The sequence below is a fragment of the Lepidochelys kempii genome, chromosome 18 (assembly GCF_965140265.1).
Source record: "Lepidochelys kempii isolate rLepKem1 chromosome 18, rLepKem1.hap2, whole genome shotgun sequence".
NCBI classification, from domain to species: Eukaryota; Metazoa; Chordata; order Testudines; family Cheloniidae; genus Lepidochelys; species Lepidochelys kempii.
The window spans coordinates 3,684,360-3,701,815 of NC_133273.1; the positions used below are offsets into that span (position 1 = coordinate 3,684,360).

At 54.6% G+C, this 17,456-nt stretch overlaps 1 protein-coding gene and 1 pseudogene across 4 annotated transcripts in view; one reads left to right on the forward strand and one right to left on the reverse strand.

The window, feature by feature from the left end:
* The window catches only part of PHC2 (polyhomeotic homolog 2), a 141,028-nt gene that overhangs the window by 71,253 nt on the left and 52,319 nt on the right, over positions 1–17,456 (reverse strand). For 2 of the 4 annotated variants that reach the window (XM_073317237.1, XM_073317240.1), the window contains exon 2: positions 16,256–16,320. The exons of 1 other annotated variant lie outside the window; for it this stretch is intronic. The gene's annotated coding sequence lies outside the window, so the exon portion shown is untranslated. The remainder of the gene's footprint in view (positions 1–16,255; positions 16,321–17,456) is intronic. One more of the 4 variants, XM_073317238.1, reaches the window with a different exon arrangement.
* LOC140900207 (small ribosomal subunit protein uS5-like) lies at positions 1,691–3,561 on the forward strand (annotated as a pseudogene).

Sequence of the window (17,456 nt, forward strand, 5' to 3'; positions counted from 1 at the left end):
TTGCTGATTTTGAAGAAAACAAACAGCAGTTTTGCCACAGGAAATCCGTTTGGTGGGAATGGGGCTAGAGCAGCTTGTGGTTCAAGGCGGGTGGGGACTGGGCTTCCCGATTCCCCCTTGTTCACCAGCACGGATGGACGCATTTCCCACCATGAGGCGTCCCAGAGGGTGGACATGCTGTGCCAGATTTGCTGCTGGTTCCCCCTGCTCTGTGCGGGAAGTGCCCAGGCCTGGCACAGCATAGTCCCCCCCAGCACTGGCACTGGTCTCCTGTGCATGGGAGGGGGTGGAGCCAGATTCTGCCCACTTCCCCCACTACCACGAGGAGAGGATGTAGAGCCCTGAAGATGCTGCTCTCCCCCAGGAGTCTGGCAGTGAAAGGTCTAACATGATCCAACGGCTGGAAGCTGAACCTAGACAAATTCAGACCAGAAATAAGGTGTACATTGTTAACAGTCAGGCAGGGTAAGTATCCACTGGAACAATTGACCAGGGTCATGGTGGATTCTCCATCACTGGCCATTTTAAACTCAAAACTGACTGGTTTTCTAAAAGTTCTGCTCTAGGGATTATATGGGGGCAGATCTCTGGCCTATGCTAAACAGAGGTCAGACTACAGGATCATAATGGTCCCTTCTGGCCTTGGGAGGGATGAATAGCCAGGATCACCCTGTTTTTCCTTTTAGAAGCTGGGCATCACACCTGTCTTTGCCAGTCCACTGGGAGCTCTCCCATTCCCCAGAACTTCTATAAGCCTAATAATACCTAGCTTTTATCATGTGTTTTTCATCAGGAGACCTCAAAGAGCTTTACACAGAAGGGCAGTATCATCATCATTATTTTATAAATGGGGAAACTGAGGCACGGGGTGGGGAAGTTACTTTTTCTAGGTCACGTAGCACGCCAGTGGCAGAGCCAGGAGAATCCTGATCTCCTGAGTCCCAGTCCTGTGCTCTGATCACTATTCCACACTGATTCAAAACTCAATTCCTGGACATGTACATCACCCAGCCATGCTGATCCAGACCTGTTTAGTTCCAGGCCGTGTATTCTCTTCTCTGCTGTTTGTCAACCACGGCATTTACCACTTCCCCTCTCCTACTCCGCTCTCTGCTCACAGCTACCCCCCAAAGCCCTTCTTCTGCTTAGCCCTCGGGCAAGCCCTGTCTCCTTCTGCCCCCAGCACTGGCCTTGCAGCTCTTACTCAAGCAGAACTCCCTTGGACTCGGTCAGGGTTTGGCCTGAGGATACGCGGCAGCTCCAGTCACCTTCTTTTTCCAGTGGATGCTTCACTGACTCATGAGCCAGATTCCCAGCTGGAGTAAACTGGCACAGATCCAATAAGGGGCTATTGAAATCCATGAAGCTGCACAGATTTACGTAGGCTGAGGATCTGTCCTCATAGATCCTCCTTGGGTTGCCTCTTTCTCCTTTCTCATTACCAGTGCAGGCTTCTCTTCCTGCCCTCAGATCTCTGAGGCAGTCTCTCATGGAGCCTCATTAGCTGCTCCTTTTCCCTTCACTGAAGCAGACACCTTCTCCACTAGGCGACACAATCCCCAGGGCCCTGCTGAGCCTGGCTGAAATTGAAGCCAGTTTATTTATCCCACAGCCTGGCCCTGGCTCCCTCGAGTCTTTTATGGGCTTGAGCAGACAAATGTTGTTTTTTTTTATGGGCAATCCTGCTGCGATGGGTACAGCAGTGGAAATGGACGTGGAGATGGAGTTTCTGGCAGGAGGGCTGGGGAAAGTGGGTTTTACTGCTCCAGGAACTGCTCTGCTGTTAGCAGACAAAGGCAGGTAGAGACCCATGAGCTCCCCTTTGATATATGGCATGGATGTAAATCTCTTCCTCCCTTGCAGACCTCACTCCACACCGTGCACCTTTAAACTGCTCCACTGGGCACCAGAGCGTCATTCCTCTTAGGGCGGCAGGCGGCCTTTGGCCCCATCAGCTCAGCAGAGTGGAGGTCTCTGAATGACTGACAGGAAACTCTCCAGGCCCCACACCTCCACAGCATCCAAATGATGCCCAAGTGAGGGCTGCTCTGGCATCTCACTGGGAGTGGACACCTGTGGGCCAGGCTGAACTGAACCAAAAGGAGCAGATTGCAGCCACCCTCATTTTCAGACCAGAGTTATGGTCTGCTGAGATCCAAATGCCTCTGGGGCCTTCATGGGCAGATTATGGATGGGGCAAAATGCAAGCCTCGGACAGGCAGCCTTAGGCTACGTCTACACTACACAGCTTTTAGTGCCAAGGCTGTGTCACTACAGCCGTGCCACTAAGCCACTGAAAGTTGCGCAGTGTAGCCGCTGCCTGTTGGCTCTCCGGCACCAAAAAACTTCCACCCCCAACAAGCTGCGTTTGTGTTGTCCTCAGAATTTTCTTTATAACAGAGTGATTAGCGGGTGATTAAGATAAGAAAGGGCTATTAGGAGGTTTCCTAAAATTAAATGATCTGTTCCAAGCTTGGTGAGCGGCAAAAAGTAAGCAGCCTAAATGATAGAAAGTAATTGTAGATTTTTTTGCAATTGTTTCAATTGTTCTATTCAAGAGGTGGTAACAAGTTACTGCTATCTTTCTTTGAGAAGAGAACTGATATTTTAGACAAAGGAAATACAGTAGATCTAATCTACCTGGATGTCAGGAAGGCGTTTGATACAGTTCCACGTGAGAAATTTTTAGTTAAACTGGAGAAGATGGTCATTAATAAGAGAACTGAAAGGTGGATAAGGAACTGGTTGAAGGGGAGACTGCAACAGGTCCTACTGAAAGGTGAACTGTCAGGCTGGAGGGAGGTTACTAGCGGAGTTCCTCAGGGATCAGTCTTGGGACCAATCTGATTAAACATTTTTTATTAATGACCTTGCCACAACAAGTGGGAGTGTCCTAATAAAATTTGCAGATGACACAAAGTGGGGAGGTATAGCCAATACAGAGGAGGACCGGAATATCATACAAGAAGATCTGGATGACCTTGTAAACTGGAGTAATGGAAATGGAATGATATTTAATAGTGCAAAGCTACTGGTGACTACAATGGTCATGTCGGCCTTGGTGTAAAATGCTCCAAGGAAGTTGCCACTGCTATTCGTGGGGCAATCATCTTGGATAAACTGTCCATTGTACCAGTACGATGAGTCTACTGGGGTAACAAGATTGGCAAGCCTCATAGTGTACCTTGCAAGGTTACTGGTCGTTGTGGGTCTGTTCTGGTGCATCTGATCCCAGCACCCTATGGTACCTGAATTGTATCTGCACCTGTTCCAAAGAAACTGCTGATGATGGCTGGAATTGATGACTGCTATATTTCAGCTAGGGGTTGTACTGCTACACTGGGCAACTTTGCTAAAGCCACCTTTGAAGCACTCTCCAAGACCTACAGTTATCTGACCCCTGACTTCTAGAAGGAGACTGTGTTCACCAAGTCTCCTTATCAGGAATTCACTGATCATCTGGCTAAGACCCACACCAGAGTCTCAGTGCAGAGAACCCAGGCAGCTGCTGTGGCAACTACTTAAATGTTTTTGTACAAAATAAAGTGATAAGTGAAACAAAAAAAAGTGCAAGGTCATGCATTTAGGGACTAACAACAGAGATTTTTGCTATATGCTAGGGACTTATCAGTTGGAAGTGACAGAGAAGGAGAAAGACCTGGGCATATTGGCTGATCACAGCATGACTATGAGCCGTCAGTGTCATGTGACCATGAAAAGGCTAACAGACCTGGGGTGCATCAGGCGAGGTATTTCCAGTAGGGATAAGGAAGTGTTAGTACCTTTATACAAGGCACTGGAGAGACCTCATCTGGAGTATTGTGTGCAGTTCTGGTCTCCCATGTTTAAGAAAGATGAATTCAAACTGAACAGGTGCAGAGAAGGGCTGCTAGGAAGATCCGAAGAATGGAAAACCTACCTTAGGAGAGGAGACTCAAAGAACTTGGCTTGTTTAGCCTAACCAAACAAAGGCTGAGGGGAGATATGATTGCACTCTATAAATACATCAGAGGGATAAATATCAGGGAGGGAGAGGAGTTATTTAAGTTAAGCACCAATGTGGACTCCAGAACAAATGGATATAAACTGGCCATCAAAAAGTTTAGGCTTGAAAATAGGCGAAGGTTTCTAACCATCAGAAGAGTGAAGGCTGGAGCAGCCTCCCAGGAGGAGCAGTGGGTGCAAAAAATCTGACTGGCTTCAAAACTGAGCTTGATACGTTTATGGAGGAGATGGTATGACAGGACTGCCTACAATGGTGTGTGGCATTGTTGACTGCCTGTAGCATAAATCCACAATGGCTCGAGATGGGACATTAGATGGGGAGGCCTTTGAGTTACTACAGAGAATTCTTTCTCAGGTGTCTTCCTCATGGGTCTTGCCCACTTGCTCAGGGACTAACTGATCACGATATTTGGGGTCGGGAAGGAAATTTCCCTCAGGTCAAACTGGCAGAGACCCTGGGTTTTTGGTTTTGGTTTTTTGTTTTTTTTTTTTGCCTTCCTCTGCAGCATGGATCATGGGGCATGGGTCACTTGCAAGTTTAAACTAGTGTAAATGGTGAATTCTCTGTAACTTGAAGTCCTTAAACCATGATTTGAGGATGTAAGTAACTCAGCCAGAGCTTAGGGATCTATTACAGGAGTGGGTGGGTGAGGTTCTGTGACCTGCGAAGTGCAGGAAGTCAGACTAGATGATCATGATGATCTCTTCTGACTTCAGTAAGTGTACCTGAGTAAGAATAGACATTACTATTTTAAACCTAACCAGTGTCCCATAAGTGACTTGCCGCAAGATGTCAGAACATGTTAGTATTACAGCTGAGTGGGTCTAATATTTAATTTTCTTTCTTGATACAGGAATTAGATTTTGTGCTCCTGTCAGATAATTTCTAAGTTTTATCTACAAAAACACTAGAGTTTTCAGTTGCCTAAGTAGCCCTTGGAATCATGGTTGCAGTCCCCCCGCAATCTGAAATGGCACCCCTGTGGGCAGGCACGGAATCCCCCCCCCCCATCCCATGTGTGACCCCTTTGGCTTGACTTGAGCTATCCCTCCCCCCAGTATAGAAGTCAAACTACACCTATGGGGACTGTGGGTCTTTCCAGTCTGGGTTTGAATGTTGCAGCTTGAGCCCATGGCTTGTGCAGCCCCTGGAGATGATAGGGCCCAGCACAGCATGCTCCAGGCTGATCCAAGCAGAGGCAGAATGAAATAACACTTAGCACTTGTGTAGGAATGTAAGACCTAAAAACGGCCACACTGGGTCAGACCAAGGGCCCATCTAGCCCAGTATCCTGTCTTCAGACAGTGGCTGATGCCAGGTGCTTCAGAGGGAATAACCAGAGCAGGGCAATAATGAAATGATCCATCCCCTGTTGTCCAGGATCAGCTTCTGGCAGTCAGAGGTTTAGGAACACCCAGAGCACGGGGTTGCATCCCTGACCATCTTGGCTAATAGCCATTGATGGACCTAACCTCCAGGAACTTATCTCATTCTTTTTTGAATCCACTTATACTTTTGGCCTTCACAAAATCCCCTGGCAACAAGTTTCACAGGGTGACCATGCATTGTGTGCAATAATACTTCCTTATGTTTGCTTTTAACCTGCTGCCTATTCATTTCATTGGACACTGCTGGTTCTTGTTTTACGTGAAGGGGTAAGTAACACTTCCCTATTCATTTTCTCCACTCCAGTCACAATTTTATAAACCTCAATCATATCCCCCCTTAGTGGCCTCTTTTATAAACTGAACACTCCCAGTCTTTAATCTCTCCTCATATGGAAACTGTTCAATACCCTAATCATTTTTGTTGCCCTTTTCTGTATCTTTTCCACTTCTAATATATCCTTTCTCAGATGGGGCGATCAGATCTGCACGCAGTACTCAAGGTGTGGACGTACCATGGATTTATAAAGTGGCATTATGATATTTTCCATCTTATTATCTATCCCTTAATGGTTCTTAACATTCTGTTCACTTTTTTGACTGCTGCTGCCCACTGAGCAGAGTTTTCAGAGAACTATTCACAATGACTCCAAGATCTCTTTCTTGAGTGGTAACAGCTAATTTAGACCCCATCATTTTGTACATATATTTGGGATAATTTTTTCTGGTGTGCATCACTTTGCATTTATCAACACTGAATTTCATCTGCCATTTTGTTGCCCAGTCTCTCAGTTTTGAGAGATCCTTTTGTATCTCTTTGAGTCTGCCTGGGAATTAACTATCTTGAGTAGTTTTGTATCATCTGCAAATTTTGCCACCTCACTGTTTACCCCTTTTCCCAGATAATTTATGAATATGTTGACTAGGACTGGCCCAATACAGACCCCTGAGGACACCACTATTTACCTCTCTCCATTCTCAAAACTGACCATTTATTCCTACCCTTTGTTTCCTGTCTTTTAACCAGTTACCGACCCATGAGACAAAAGACTCTGTCTTATACCATGACAAAGGAGTGACACAGTGGGCCAGTGGCAGGGAAGACAGGTGTTCTTATGCCCAGCCATGTGCTTTAGTTGCTGGACCACACAGAGGTCACTTGGGTGAAAACTCATAGATTCCAAGGCCAGAAGGGACCCTTGTGACCAGGGCCGGCTCCAGGCACCAGTGAAGGGGTGGCACTCTGTGCATTATTGGGGAGGCACGTCTGGGTCTTCGGCGGCAATTCAGCGGTAAGTCCTTGATTCCCTCTCTTCCCCTTCGGCAGCAATTCAGCAGCAGCTCAATCGTGTTTTTCTTTCTTTTTTTTCTTTGCCGCTTGGGGCGGCAAAAAGGCTGGAACAAGCCCTGATTGTGACCTCTGTACAACATAGGCCAGAGACCTGCCCCACAGTAATTCCTAGAGCAGAACTTTTACAGAAACATCCAGTCTTGATTTAAAAATTGTCAGTGATGGAGAATCCACCACGATCCTTGGCAAATAGTTTCAATGGTTAATTAGTGTCACTGTTAAAAAATAAAAGGAGTACTTGTGGCACCTTAGAGACTAACCAATTTATTTGAGCATGAGCTTTCGTGAGCTACAGCTCACTTCATCAGATGTTTACCGTGGAAACTGCAGCAGACTTTATATACACACAGAAATCATGAAGGAGGTATTGTTTCATGATTTCTGTGTGTATATAAAGTCTGCTGCAGTTTCCACGGTAAACATCTGATGAAGTGAGCTGTAGCTCACGAAAGCTCATGCTCAAATAAATTGGTTAGTCTCTAAGGTGCCACAAGTACTCCTTTTCTTTTTGCGAATACAGACTAACACGGCTGTTCCTCTGAAACCTGTTAAAAAATGTATGCCTTATTTCCAGCTTCAACTTCCAGCCAGTGGATTGTGTTGGAACATGGAGCACTGGGTCCTGAAGTCTCTGCGGTGGACACCCCAATATCTGAGCTGGCACAATGCAGATCCAGCTCCAAAGTTTAAGTGTGGTTTGAGTAACCCCCACCCACCCTGCTTGTCACTCTGTCTCCCACTAGTGGAGACTGGGGCACATATGGAGGCTGATGAGATCATCACAGACCAGGTTCAAGGAGACCAGCCTTTTAGCCCAGGCAGGAATCACTCATGCTTTTAGATCCTGAGGCCCCAGGTTCAGTCCTGCTGCTGTCAACCAACCTGCCCCAGGAGCAGAGCATTACATTTGGTTCCTTGGTGCTGGCTGAGGATTGGCTTTAACTGCCGGTGAAACAGTCACATGCTGGACACCCTGCTGCACCTGTTGTGTTGGCCACGAGTCGGAGCACATGCCGTGGAGACAGATCGAGAGCAGAGGGAAAACCAAAGTGCCTCCAGAAACACAAGGGACTGTGACAGACTTGGCCAGGGCCCCCATCACCCTCTGCTCACCACAGCTAGTGCTGATTTAATTTCTCCTTCTCATGGAGACGAAGGCGTCAGTGTGCCAGCGAGAGGAGCCTGTGAGGTCCAAGAGCCAGAACCCCACTGCCCTGTTCCTTGTGGGGCTATCTGCACCTGGGCCAAGTGGGTGCCAGGCACTAATGCCCGGGCAAGCTAGGGGAGAGTCTTGGATAGCGCTCTGTGCCTACTTTGCATAATGTAAATGGCAGGGCAGGGACACACCTAACCCTGCCCAGGCACCCATTCATGCAGGATATTTCTCCCCCATGTAGGCTGTGGATCCCACTGTCACATTGCAAAGACTGGCTGCCTTGGATGAGAAGGGATTGTAGGACGTGGGACGACCAGCTATGGAGACTGGGGGCCAAATGCAGAAGGGACGTAACCACTGGTATGAGTTACAGGGGGCCAGCAGAGCCTGCTTTCCCAGATACACGGGACCCGCTACAAGCCCTGGAAAGGGAGGGAGAGAATGTTTGAGGGGCCACAGACAGGGACAATGGGTGAAATTAACAAAGACTGAATCTCAGGGAGGACCTCCAGATAGATCCAGCAGGATCGCCTCCAAGGGGAGGGCTGGGAGCCCTCCACTTAGGATATATAAAGCTTGGCTGGATACAGCCCTGGGGATGAGCTAGCCTCGTGGAGGGGGTGGACATGATGGCTTAAAGGGCCTTTGTCATCCAAGGGCCACCACGGTAAAGGCAGTGGGCTTGGAGTCAGGGGCTCTGGGTTCAGATCTGCCATGGAGCTGTGGGGTCTTGGGCAACTCACTTAGCCTTTCTGGGTCTCAATTCCCCAACTGTGCAATGGGGACAATCCTTCCACACGCAGCAAGAATTGACCCCCCCCCGGGGACTGCAAGGTGCTCGGACACCATGGGGACATGGGCTGCAGGAGCAGCTGGAGAGATGCATAAAGCTGCTCTTTCCTCTGCTGCTTGTGCACCTCAAACGTGCTGGGATATGTGATCTTGGAGCTGTACTGGCCCCATACCTGGTTATCTCCTGATCCCTCAGTAGAAGTGCAGGAGGCAGCCACCTTGCTGCTCTTTTTGCATGTCTGGCAGGGGCTGCCCCACACTGGGAGCCCAGGCAGGGATCTCACACCATGCTTGCTGCTACAGAATCACACTGGGATCCCCAATGGGTTAATCAGTGTCTGCATCAGAGCAGGGGCTGACGTAAATTAACCGACCTAGCAGAGGCCTCCCCACTTGCCCTTTTCCACCTCCCACTTGTCCATCTCAAACACAATCAGTGCCAAAGCTGGGCCAACCCTTCAAAGGCTCTGGGGCTGGAGCACCTACACTGGCGGCCCTGCCGATCAGCTTCTCCCCCAGGCCGGCGCCGGGCACTCCGACCTAGCGAGCAGAGGGACTAAACCCAGGGGAGAACTTCCAGGGCAACGGGTTGTAGAGCCCTGCAAATCCGCAGATATTCACGTGCCATTTTTGCGCAGAGTGGACTGGATGTGGATACAGCCACACAAGGCCATATACACCGGCCGCGCCTGGCCCATGGCGTCCAGCTCGGGGGGCGCAGTGAGCTTGGGGCCGGCGGCAGCAGCCAATGGCTGGGGCTGGGCAGCAGGCTGGAGTCGGGGCTGTCCAGCACCTGCTCACGCGCCTCTTCCTATCCAGCAGCTCGGGCCCCTTGGGCAGCGCCAGCGTCCCCACCATGGCCCAGCCCAGCAGCACTGGCCGCACTCCCATTCCTGGACCTGGCACGACAGCTCCTGGGCAGCAGGGCCTGCCCCCGGCCACAGGGACTGGGAGCGGGCGGGGCCCCGGAGCTCCACCCCCTGCCCCACTGTGATGCAACATGCACTGCTGCTGGCGAGCCCCAGGAGCAGCATGCGATGGGATGCCCCTTCCCCCTCAGCCGGCCCCTTCTCGAGACCATGCCCCCACACTGTCCCTTACCCCCAGTAATGCCTTTTCCCTGCAAGACCCCCCTCCCCCACTTGCTCCCTTTCCCTCCCCCCGCCCCAGCCCTTGTGAGACGGCTTGCTGCGGCGGGTGCGGATTCAGGTAAAAGACGGCTAGCGGATCGCGGGACAGATCGCAAGTTGATCCTGGAGGATGCGGATCCACATTTTTGTATCCGCACAGGGCTCTAAGTGTTTGGCGGCTATGCTGCTAACTCCAAAGTGGGGTGAATGCTCTGGTCTCCTCCCAGCCCCCAACCTGCTCTGTTCCCAAACGCCCGCCCCAAAGAAGGGCAGGCAGAGCAGGAAGGAGGGTTGATCCACACACCCTGGCAATGGGAGATGTGCAATAGCCCAAGCAATTCACCGTGACCGGCACAAGGATTCTCTCTCTCCAAATCCAGGCGGCCTTTGAGTTCAGTGTCAGCAGGCCAGACACCCAGCTGGTATAAACCTGTTTCATTCCACTGGCTTCTCTGGAGCTGTGCTGATTTACACACACACTGGGGATCTGGCCCATTTATCCAACGGAGTGACACCAATTTACACCCCACCTGTAACTGGACCGGAACACCGCCCCCCAAAGGGCCTACAGGGCGCACAGCCCCAGCATCGGCCCTGGAGCCCCCACCTGTAACTGGACCGGAACACCCCCCCCAAAGGGCCTACAGCGCACACAGCCCCAGCATCGGCCCTGGAGCCCCCACCTGTAACTGGACCGGAACACCCCCCCCAAAGGGTCTACAGGGCACACAGCCCCAGCATCGGCCCTGGAGCCCCCACCTGTAACTGGACCGGAACACCCCCCCCAAAGGGCCTATAGCGCACACAGCCCCAGCATCGGCCCTGGAGCCCCCACCTGTAACTGGACTGGAACACCCCCCCCAAAGGGCAACAGGGCACACAGCCCCAGCATCGGCCCTGGAGCCCCCACCTGTAACTGGACCGGAACACCCCCCCCAAAGGGCCTATAGCGCACACAGCCCCAGCATCGGCCCTGGAGCCCCCCACCCGTAACTGGACCGGAACACCCCCCCCAAAGGGCCTACAGCGCACACAGCCCCAGCATCGGCCCTGGAGACCCCACCTGTAACTGGACCAGAACACCCCCCCCCCAAAGGGTCTACAGCGCACACAGCCCCAGCATCGGCCCGGGAGCCCCCACCTGTAACTGGACCGGAACACCCCCCCCAAAGGGCCTACAGCGCACACAGCCCCAGCATCGGCCCTGGAGCCCCCACCTGTAACTGGACCGGAACACCGCCCCCCAAAGGGTCTACAGGGTGCACAGCCCCAGCATCGGCCCTGGAGCCCCCACCTGTAACTGGACCGGAACACCCCCCCCAAAGGGTCTACAGGGCACACAGCCCCAGCATCGGTCCTGGAGCCCCCACCTGTAACTGGACCGGAACACCCCCCCCAAAGGGTCTACAGGGCGCACAGCCCTAGCATCGGCCCAGGAGCCCCCACCTGTAACTGGACCGGAACACCCCCCCCAAAGGGTCTACAGGGCGCACAGCCCCAGCATCGGCCCGGGAGCCCCCACCCGTAACTGGACTGGAACACCCCCCCCAAAGGGCCTACAGCGCACACAGCCCCAGCATCGGCCCGGGAGCCCCCACCCGTAACTGGACTGGAACACCGCCCCCCAAAGGGTCTACAGCGCACACAGCCCTAGCATCGGCCCTGGAGACCCCACCTGTAACTGGACCGGAACACCTCCCCCAAAGGGCAACAGGGCACACAGCCCCAGCATCGGCCCGGGAGCCCCCACCTGTAACTGGACTGGAACACCCCCCCCAAAGGGCAACAGGGCACACAGCCCCAGCATCGGCCCGGGAGCCCCCACCTGTAACTGGACCGGAACACCGCCCCCCAAAGGGTCTACAGCGCACACAGCCCCAGCATCGGCCCGGGAGCCCCCACCTGTAACTGGACCGGAACACCCCCCCCAAAGGGCAACAGGGCACACAGCCCCAGCATCGGCCCGGGAGCCCCCACCTGTAACTGGACCGGAACACCGCCCCCCAAAGGGTCTACAGCGCACACAGCCCCAGCATCGGCCCTGGAGCACCCCACCCGTAACTGGACCGGAACACCCCCCCAAAGGGTCTACAGGGCGCACACAGCCCCAGCATCGGCCCTGGAGCCCCCACCTGTAACTGGACCGGAACACCCCCCCCCAAAGGGTCTACAGGGCGCACAGCCCCAGCATCGGCCCGGGAGCCCCCACCTGTAACTGGACCGGAACACCCCCCCGCAAAGGGTCTACAGGGCGCACAGCCCGAGCATCGGCCCGGGAGCCCCCACCTGTAACTGGACCGGAACACCCCCCCCCGAAGGGTCTACAGTGCACACAGCCCCAGCATCGGCCCGGGAGCACCCCACCTGTAACTGGACCGGAACACCCCCCCCAAAGGGTCTACAGGGCGCACAGCCCCAGCATCGGCCCTGGAGCCCCCACCTGTAACTGGACTGGAACACCGCCCCCCAAAGGGTCTACAGCGCACACAGCCCCAGCATCGGCCCGGGAGCCCCCACCTGTAACTGGACTGGAACACCGCCCCCCAAAGGGCCTACAGCGCACACAGCCCCAGCATCGGCCCTGGAGCCCCCACCTGTAACTGGACCAGAACACCCCCCCCCAAAGGGCCTACAGGGCGCATAGCCCCAGCATCGGCCCGGGAGCCCCCACCTGTAACTGGACTGGAACACCGCCCCCCAAAGGGCCTACAGCGCACACAGCCCCAGCATCGGCCCGGGAGCCCCCACCTGTAACTGGACCAGAACACCCCCCCCAAAGGGCCTACAGGGCGCATAGCCCCAGCATCGGCCCGGGAGCACCCCACCTGTAACTGGACTGGAACACCGCCCCCCAAAGGGCCTACAGCGCACACAGCCCCAGCATCGGCCCTGGAGCACCCCACCTGTAACTGGACCGGAACACCCCCCCCAAAGGGCCTACAGGGCGCACAGCCCCAGCATTCATCCAGGGAGAGGGGCCCTGGCTTACAAGCCCCATGCCCCATTTTATTCTAAGACTTCCCAACCCCACCCCTGCGGGCTGAGCCCAGCTCCCACTGGCGCGAAGGCTGCAGACATGCCCCACAGGGCAGAAGAGGGGAAATTGGGAGGAGGAAGAAGAGGACATTCCATTTACCCTTTCCCCCCGGGGGCACCTGAAGTAGCCCCCCCCCACAGCCCTCTAGAAGGTGGGAGCAGTTAGATCAGCAGGTGGATGCTGTCCCATAGACAGACGGCGGGGAGGGCGGGGGGGCATGTCTGACTGAAGGAGGGTAAAGGAAACTTCTGCTGGAGCCCTCTTGACACATGACCTTTGCTCCCTTCAGAGACACCTTGCCTGGCTCTGTTCAGGGAAGTGGAATCAGTGTAGGGTTACCAGCGCCTACCAGGGCGCACCGGCCTCAGCATTAACCCCTTCCTGGCAGGGAGGGAGGCTGGCTCCTGAGTGTGGATTTCTGTTTCTGCAGATCTGCCATGGGACCTTCATGGGGGGCAGTGGATCTTTGTGTACCGTGGATCTGCCTCTCACAAAGGCTCTGCTGGCCCTCTCTTACTGCAGCCCAGCAGAGCTTCCAGCCTGGCACCAGCTGCCCTCCACCCTCCTCATTGACTGCTGCCCTGTGAAATGTCAGTGCCACGCTGAGTGGGTGTTTGTGCCCTTATGAATTCACCAGTGCATGAGGGCAGGGCTCCCTCCGGTCCAGGAGCTCTGTGACTGGGAGCTGGGACAGGGCTCACTGCAGCTGGCACTGCCTGACGGGGGGAAAAAGAAACAGCCCTGCGATGGGCTGCTCTGGACCCGGCCAGGCAGCAACGTCTGACACAGGGATCTAGTCTTGGCCTAGTGAGAGACACATCCTCTCCAGCTCCCCATTGCACAGCCCCACCTGCTCCCCATCACCCAGCCCCCTCCCCTTGCCCCCATTTATCTGTTATGCCCATGGTAAATACAGCTGCTGCTGACCCGGCAGTCCCCTGGGAAGGTGCTGGTGTGTTCACTGGTGTCTCTAATGCAATAACAAGCCTCATGTCCATTGGAAAAATCAGTCCATCCCACCGTCTCCCTGTGCTCCCATCCCATCGCATGGCACACACCTGCCCCAGCTGGCATGGCCTGCTCTCCCCGGCGCCCCTTCCCACCCTTTCCAGGTGAGGAGCTGGGCAGGTAAATACTCACTCCCTGAGAGTGCACCTGCAGCCAGCACCACTGGAACAAGGACCCCAAGCAAATGGGCACGTGTGAGTGTGTGATTTTTGTGTGCTGACAAGTGAGCATGTGTGTGTGAGGGTGTGTCTGTGTGTGGTTTGTGTTTGGGGTGAGTATTTGCGTGCAGGTGTGTGTGTGTTTGGGGGTGAGTGCAGCTGTGTGTGTGTTCGTGAGTGTGTGGGCATGCGTTGTGTTTGGGGGTGTGTGTGTGTTTGGGGGTGAGTGCAGCTGTGTGTGTGTTTGTGAGTGTGTGGGCATGCGTTGTGTTTGGGGGTGTGTGTGTGTTTGGGGGTGAGTGCAGCTGTGTGTGTGTTCGTGAGTGTGTGGGCATGCGTTGTGTTTGGGGGTGTGTGTGTGTTTGGGGGTGAGTGCAGCTGTGTGTGTGTTTGTGAGTGTGTGGGCATGCGTTGTGTTTGGGTGTGTGTGTGTGTTTGGGGGTGAGTGCAGCTGTGTGTGTGTTTGTGAGTGTGTGGGCACGCATTGTGTTTGGGGTGTGTGTGTTTGGGTGTGTGTGTGTGTTTGGGGGGGTGAGTGCAGCTGTGTGTGTGTTTGTAAGTGTGTGGGCATGCGTTGTGTTTGGGGGTGTGTGTGTTTGGGTGTGTGTGTGTGTTGGGGGGGTGAGTGCAGCTGTGTGTGTGTTCGTGAGTGTGTGGGCATGTGTTGTGTTTGGGGGGGGTGTGTTTGGGGGTGAGTGCAGCTGTGTGTGTGTTTGTGAGTGTGTGGGCATGTGTTGTGTTTGGGGGTGTGTGTGTTTGGGGGGGTGTGTGTTTGGGGGGGGTGAGCATGTGCACACGTCGTGTTTGGGGATGAGTGTGATGTGTGGCTGATATGGGTTGTCGTGCCGCAGGGCTCTAGTCTCATGGGGCAGCTCCAAGATTCCCCAGGTCCCAGGTCAGTGTCAGAGCCAGGCTGATGCTCCAGACTTTCTGCGGGTTCTGAGAGCCTCACCTCTATGCGAAGTATCCACATACAGACAAATACACAGAAACACACTTGCTCATCCCCCCCACCCCCCCACTTGTCCTTTCATAGGTGGGCACCTCTCAGGGCCATAGGTGCTGGAAGGAGGGATGCTGGGGGGGCTGCCACACCCCCTGTCTTGAAGAGGTTTCCATTATATACAGGGCTTAGTTTGGTTGAATGACTCTCAGCACTCCCACTATTCGCATTATTTCAGCACCCCTGCTCAGGCCTGTTCTAACCCTGCGTTTGGATGCCCACCTCAATCTTTGGGGGCCCAAGCAGCTGGTGTATATGCCCACCCAGCGATGTGGGTGCCCCAGTGTGGAGCCAGGAGCCGCGCTACGGCCCCCACATGTGAAAACCAGGCCCGTCCAGGAGCTGCTTTGAAGTGCGCCTTTCCCCATAGTCCTAGGTGATGGGGACAAGCTCCCTGCCCCCTCCTCCCAGAATCCATGCAGTTGTTGCAAGGCCCCCCTGCCGCCTTCTAACATCCCAACCTCCCTCTCCCCACATTATTGCAGATCTTCCCAGGCCTGGTCCCCACACAGTCCCCTCCCTTCGGTCTGTCCTTTCCGCACACCCCCTCCCATGGTCCCCTGGCTCAAGCTCTGCTCTGAGACCCCAGGGCATCTCCCTTAGCACCGCGCAAACCATGAGGGACGACACTCACCGAAGCCCTGATCCCTGCTGCCTGCGCCCACCCGGCTCCGTCTCTCCCCATCTCCAACCCTTCTCCTCACACCTCCCCAGCCGCGGCCCGGCTCCTCCCCCAAACAAGGGGCGCAGGCCTGCTGCCTTTCTTACACAAACACACTTCAAAGGCAGCTGGGGTCTGGGTCCTGTTTCCTGGTGGGGATGGGGCAGGGGGAGGGGGGCCTGGCTGGCTGGGGGGCCTGGCCAGGAAACAAGCCCGCCGGGATGGGGCAAGCAGCAATAACATTTGCATTTCTTACTGCCCAGGAATGTCAGAACAAGGGGCTTTGGGACAGACGGGCGGCACCTGGCGAGCAGCCCTGGATAAAAGGCTCCTGCCCTGGAAGGAACCCCCCTCCCCACAATCCCTCCTTCATGCCAGGGGCTAGGGCATCTGTTCTCATTTTATTTAATCACAGCCAAGAGTGATTAAGTGCTGGCTGTGATCTCCCAGACCAGCTTTCTCTGAGGCCACCGGGCCTAGGTACCCCAGCCTGCCTGGCACGCAGGACCCGCCCATGGCCTGGGCAAAACAGAGCAGGTTTTATTGGTGTTCCAGAACCAGCCCTCACCAGACTGACCGCAATGGCAGCTCCTGTGTTCTTCTGGTCTGTTTTCCATGTCACCAACGCATCACCTGGGGGACAAAAGAGAACCAGGGCTGGAATACTGGGGACTGCAGGTCGGGAGTGGGGGGCACAGGCAGAACGACAGGGAAAGCCCAGGGCTGAGATAACAGGGGGCTGTAGATCAGGACTGAGGGATATTGGCAGTGCTGTGTGGGGAGCCCAGCACTGGGATCGAGGGGCTGCAGACTGGGATTGAGGGACACTTGCAGAAATATGTGTGGGGAGCCTGGGGCTGGGATAGGAGGGGGATGCAGGCCAGGACTGAGGGGTCTTGGCAAATAGTGCGTGGGGAGCCCAGGGCTCGGAGTCAGGATTGAGGGGTGCTAGCAGAATTGGGGTGCGAGGGGGATGGGTCTGGGCTGGACTAAGAGTGGAGGGCCTGTGCAATGGGACTGAGGAGCAGTGGCAGAGCATGGAGAACCTAGGACAAGAGTAGCGGGGGGGATCTCAGCTTAGGGCTGAGAGGCATCTGCAGAGTTTGAGGTGGAGGAGCTTGCCCAACTCCTGATCCCATTATTCTTTGCTCTAGACAAAGGCTTCTATTCCTCACTTTCCTAGGAACCCTACAATTTCCCGAAATTCCCCCACAGTCCAAACCCTCCCCAGGTACAATCTCCTTGCTCTTGTGGGAGCTGAGTCAAGGAGTCCCAATGGTAATTCTATTCCTTAGATCAGATTCTAGTGCCTTGTAGTGAGAGAGGACAGGACAATCTGCTGAGCTGGAGTGGGTGGCTGGGCAGAGAGGGGCTCTCTCCTGCAGGGTGCCTGAGGGAGGGAAGGCTCAGGAACATCACTGGAGACAAAAAGCAGAGACTCCTTTTTCCAACAGACTTTCTCAGCTCCATGTGGGGTGGAGAGACCAGAGCAATTCCCCCATTGCTGTCTGGGGGCCAGGCAGAGTGCAAAGCCAGCTGCCAGCCCTTCCCCATGCAACAGATGCTCTAACCATTGCCCCAGGTGGATCTCTGCCCCCTCGACTGGCCACACTAGTTCGTCAGTGCAACACTGTGCCTGCCCTAGGTCCCAAAGTGAGACTCTATAGCTCCAGAAGCAGAAGCAAAGACAGGACTTTTAGATCCAGAGCTCCCAGGTTCAATCCTGCAGACAGCCCAGCAGGGAGCTGTTCATACCCCAGACTCTGTGC